Here is a 6000-nt window from a genome sequence, read left to right on the forward strand (position 1 = left end):
CAGACACATTTCCTATTTTCTGCATAGAAATGATGTGTATTCCTGATCTATATATAACTGTTTTAGTTGTATACATGAGGCGACAGCTGAGTGAAACAGGTGCAGTAATGAGCAAATGTTATATTCAAACATGCTATCAATATCTTTATTTTCCTGCTATATGAGATTTTTTATGGCACCCATGATTATAAACAAGGTTGTAAAAAAATTAAATATATACTAGTGAAAAAACGAGTAAGTATAGATCTTAAGGGGGCACAAAAGGGGGTAAAAAGGGGGTGTTAAGGTGTCAAATAACCAGATTTCACATGGATATTCAGGGTATGGGATTCTGAGACTTAAGAGACCCTCGACTCTCAGTGTTTAAACTCTGTCCCTTTGTGGTCCTAAGGCGGTAGTGCAGTCTGTCCTCCTGCCAATGTATGTGACACAACAGCTTCTCAAAAGCTTTAATATAATACCATGATACATTAGTAGCTAATCTGTTTGACACTGACAAGCCACTATGTATGTGGTATGTCCGGTTCTCCTCTGTCACTGCTCAGGGAGGAGCTTGGCTGTTGTGCCTGAAACCATGTTTGTATAAGAGGACCCTCGGGAGAGACATTTAAGGTTCTCTCATGGCTAACTTGTTAATGCATTATAGAAAGTATGTTGTCTGTTAAGGCTCAGTCACAATTCTTTTCTGGAGCAAAAGTAGCAGATTTTGCAAGTAAAACAAATCTTATACTACTTGCTTTTTACCAAAATGATGTCATTGGGTGGACGGTATATATTTTTGACATATGTGTGGTTATTTTTAGATGATTGCAACTTAAACAGAACAACTTAAACAGAACAGAAAGGGAATATATTGAGGGAAGATGTCCCTCTATGTTGAGAGCACAGCCACCAGTTTAACTCGGAGAAGCAGTGCTGGCAGGCTCCTTGTTAAATACCATCGGAAGATTTCTGCAGACATCGTCCAGATATATATAGAGAGAACTCCTTCTTCTTGCAGACGGTACCCCTGGGATTAGATAGCTCCATGCACGGGCATAATTATTTAGCATAGCAAAACGGGAGAGAGGGGGTGCAACCCAAGCTGTAACCCAAGCCCAGTCCATGGCCTACTGCTGCTGGGTTTATCACAGTAAGGTTCCTCTGACATATACTGGTAGTCGTAAGACTCAAACTGGTATTTAAAGGAGCACAGGTGAACATCTTACCCCAACCAAAGCACAGAGACTTCCAGTGGGTTCTACTTGATGAATAGTTGCAATAAGGCTGTGACTAGCTCTACATGGTGGTTAATCTGTCATTAAGGGTGTAAATCAAACAAAAGTGTAATTCAGTCAGTTGTATTTCCATTGAAAATAGTTAAGTTAACAGAACCTCTGAGTGCAGTATAAGCAGTTTGCAATTCACATTTTTTTACCACACCACCGCTTAATAATTAGAGTCAAATTCCTGTGGTATGAAGGTCAAATATTTCAGCTACAGGTGCTCCATTGAAGATGGGTCACATTCTTCTTGTGCCAAGATTTTTGTTACAGTACAACTAGCTCATGAAAATGAAAGGATGTGTCATCACTCAGACTTTGAAGAGATGTAATACAACTCCTACATGCCAGGAATAGAGAACACACTGTTAAGTATTATATTGTTCCTCAGAGAATCCAAATGATTTCTTCCATAGATGCATTGGACAACATTTGCAAATACTTATTGAGGGAAACAAATATGATGTAAAAATACCAACAGGCTTCCAGCATTACAAACACCAATGTGGGTAGAAGTCATAATGGATGAATATGTGTGGCCTCAGCAAGGCTCCTCCCAGACTGTTTGTTTGTGTTCCCCCTCTTAGGATGGGGACTCACAGAGAAGAAGAATGTCCGCCATATCTGATGCTCAGTCGCACTGCAAGAGGGAGGAGAGAAAGCATTCGGGGGGAACTGTCACGATTCATTTCAGACTAATGTGGGATGCCAGAACCCTTGAGTAAAATTAAATACTCCGAAAAACCAGACATGTTATAGCATGAACAGAACTGGAACGGAAAAGTCAATCTGTCTGGCATTCTGCAATACAAATCTGCCTTCAATTTGAGAAAACAACACTTTTTGCACATCCGTAGTGTTTATTTGTACACAGTACCCTGCAAGAGGGAAATGGGATAATGATTGTTTACAGGCAGCTTGAGCTTCTCCCTCTTCCAGATAAGAGACTCCTTCCACAGCATCCACAGAGCTGTGTCCTCAAACATGTTTTCTTCAGGGTCAGAGGCTGTTAAAGATCTTTTGAGTCCATTGCTTTGTGCTTGTTAATATCCTCTTACAGCAAACACAAATGTTGCTTTCTCTTTTGTATCTCAGTCAACAGCAGCCCAGCATCTTGTTGATGGCCCTCGTTAAATATTTTCCTTCAATCTTTGCCCCTCATGACACAGGGCTAGAAGTTTCCGTGTTTGCGCACAGAGGGAGAATCTTTCATATATGTGTCCATATATGGGCTCTGTGGTGTAAGCGAGGTAGAGGAGACAGAGGAGAGGGCTAAGTTGCGGGGGCTTTTTGTGAGGTCCAAAGACGCACTCGATATTTCTTTCCATTCCACAGGGCTATAAAACTTCTTGGTATGCACTTCGAGCTCAGCCACTGTTCTCCCTGTTACAGTCCTGCCTGTCCGAGCCCAAGCACAACAAAATGAAACAATGGCAGAGGAGGAGGATGCTGGACTTCTATGGTAGCAATTTTCAGCATTTCTGTGACAACAAACTTTACCAGAACTATCTTTCTTAACAACACAATAGTTGAAAGCCCTCAATGAGAGAGAATCATCATCATCAAAAATAATTTCCATTTTGGGTTAACAAAAGTCCAGTTTTCCAAATCTGAAAGAGAAAGTGAAGGCTCTCTCAAGTTTACAAGTATGAACTCCAAACCGCAGAATGACCATAGCTTGGCTGAAGGAGAGCCTTAATGTGGAGCGTGTGTGAGTGTCTATGGTGATGAGACATTCCAGTGGGGTTGGAGAGGCTGTTTGAACGCTTGCGGGCTACGTTCACTAAGACTGGGTCGCAGTGGTCTCTCTACGCTGAGGAATGCCACAGGAACCCACAGCTCTGCGGCACCTGCATTCTTACAGCAGAGCCTGCCTGCAGCCCCATGCTTGATCAGAGGCTGTGACTGTTTTTCAGTCAGGCTCAGGCTCACCACACAGCAAGGAAGCTAGATACTGTACTCCTGCAAAGTCAGTCATTAAACAACTCTCTGAGAGCAGGGATATGAGAGTAAATAGACATCCATCTGGTGTGGTTGGGTTAGTTCCTGCCCGGGGGGCTTGGATGTCAGAGATAACATTATACAGTACGAGGAGAGGGTAATTATGCTCCGAGTCTGCCCAAAGAACCCATCTCTCTCAGGAAGATGTATTCAGATTCTTCAGTTAAATAAACATGCCAACATGTTACCATAAAAACGACATTGCATTAATACCCCCATAGTAAAAGTAGTGAAGTATTATCAGCATTACAGTACGTAAATAATCGAAAGTAAAAGTCTGAATAGCTACTGTAACTTATATATTAAAACAGATTTAATTATGTCATTGGTGCTCAGAATCAGTTATAGCTGGTTGAGCTAGTTTAAAAAAAAAATCGTTATATTTAAGTATGGTGGTTTACAGCCTGGGAGTTGAGCCACTCCTTAAAGGTCACACGATAAATGACAGAGATGTTAATTAATTTAATTAAGTTCATTAAATCAATACATAAAAAGCTAAAGAAAACAACAACGTTTTTTAAGTCTTATCCAATCTAAATAAAACCATCTGAAAAGTTTAGAGGGGAAGATCACTCATTGGTGAAACTGTGAGAAATGTGACCATGTCTGAATAGACACCACTCTTTTGTAGAAACTTGAAAGCTCAAGTTTACCAATGCATTGTACCATTTGTTTTAAATGTAAAATATGAATCTGAAAAATCACTACTGCTCTCAAATGTATATGAAGAATGTGAATATTAACGTTGCATAATATTGAAAAACTCGTGTAAAGCACAAGTACCTCAAATTGTTACTAAGTACAGTACTTAAGTACATTTTCATAGTAACTTTCCACCACTGAGAAAAAACCTCACATCCATCAAAGGTGCTCAGCTGAGTAAATACAGCAGAAAAGGGCAGACAGGCTAACTGTCCATGTAAGACACAATAATATGGATAAAGTCACACTGATTAATCATCTTGGCTCTCCCCACACCACCCTTTAACAAATTGTGAGAAGTTCTGAGAAAAATCTGCTGAGCAGTGAGTGGAGTGACTGTTTGTTCAGCTTTATAAAAGGGCGGGGAGGCCGCAGAATCGAGAGAAGAAAAGTAGCCAAGGACTTCTTTCTCTGCAGAAATGTGGCCTGTCATCTAACGGGTGTCGAGCAAAGTTTCCTTATTAAGACTGAGGGTTTGGAAGGGACTAGTGTTACATTTCACTCTAGACAGCTTAAATCCCAGGAGGCACTGCAGATCTGCTCCAGTCGGCAGCTCGCTCAGAGGCCGACAGTTCCCTTGTCCCACAGCTCAGTTTAAATGCTGTTCAGGACACAGGTTCTGAGAAAAATCTCTGTGAATCTCCGGGAAAACTTCACTTGGAATGGAGGAGTGAATGTTTAATGTTACTTGTGGAGTCGTCCAAAATTAGCACCCAGGATCTGAGTCTCAGCTGAGGCCCAATATAGCCCTGCTGTCATTGCTGACTGAGAAATACTGCCTTCTTACATGAAGGCTGAAGGAGCTGCTGTGCCGTCATGGGAGAGAGAAACAGCGAGTACTGTCACTCAGCAAAGCATGGCAGTCTGAATCTGACTGCAACTAACTCACATATCTCAGGTTGCTGCACCACCCACCTGCTATCTAAAAGGGGATTAGGGACACAAGTCAAAAAGCAATTTTTTCCAAAATTCTGACTCAGAACTAAAATACGTTTTTCATGTGGCCCTTATCCTAATTGTTCTCACTGAAATGGGTTAACTATGTGTGCAGTAGTGTTACATAAAGGCCTGCATGTTGGATACCCCCTGACATTTGAAAATATTACTTCTTTAACATTTGGTAGAGCAGCAAGATTCTGTGATTCAATTGTTTTGTGATATTACATAAAAAGCATGACTTTTATTTAAACCCACAACTAAGGGCAATATATAACACTAGCCTCTTGGGTCTTAACTCTGTGAACGCACATTGACAATTGCCATGTTCTGGGTTATGAAGTCACACAGACTCTGTTTACTTTTCCCATTAAGTCAAAGATTGTACAGTGGCTAGAAGTTATGGAGCCAACATGTGAGGAGAGCTCTGAAGATTACCTAAAATAGTCATGTGTTCTAGACCTGGGCAAAAGGCTCTCTTACATCTATCAGCTGCTGTCTCCCAGGTTTATGTTAGGAAGCCCTGCTCTTCACAGGCACAGGGGTGGTATGAGTAAACAAGGAGGCCTTTAAACACAATTACTTTTGTTAAGTTGCTTCTATATTGCACAGTTTTCCCCCCTGACTTTTTACATTACATTCAAATGCCACCAAAGTAAAAGTTTCTTTAAACAAAGTCCATACACTTCATTTGCATTTTAAACAGGCTAATTATTCAGAAATGAGTTGCCTTAGAGACTTGTTGAAGGAATCTTTGATAAATATGAAGACACTAGCTGGTTCAGTCAAAAAAGCATATATCTTAATTTGTTTTAAACATTTTTTAAGTGCTATCTTCTTTTTCACTGCCATAGCTTTTGGTTTGGACTTTGCGAAATTACATAAATACAGACATTCAGCCCATGAACATGGCTGGTTTCCACTGTTTCCTCAGCATGTGCAAACTGGAAATATCTTGGTTTTGCATTGCTGCTTAAACACTGCTATCCCCTATCCTTTACTTCTGTAAATGTTCATAAGAATCCTGAATAGCAGGCATACTTGGAAAGCAGCCCAAAAAGGACTGGAATATCCCTCAAATTACCCAAGGTGTACAGCT

This window comes from Gymnodraco acuticeps, unplaced genomic scaffold (assembly GCF_902827175.1).
Source record: "Gymnodraco acuticeps unplaced genomic scaffold, fGymAcu1.1, whole genome shotgun sequence".
In the NCBI taxonomy this organism is placed as follows: Eukaryota; Metazoa; Chordata; class Actinopteri; order Perciformes; family Bathydraconidae; genus Gymnodraco; species Gymnodraco acuticeps.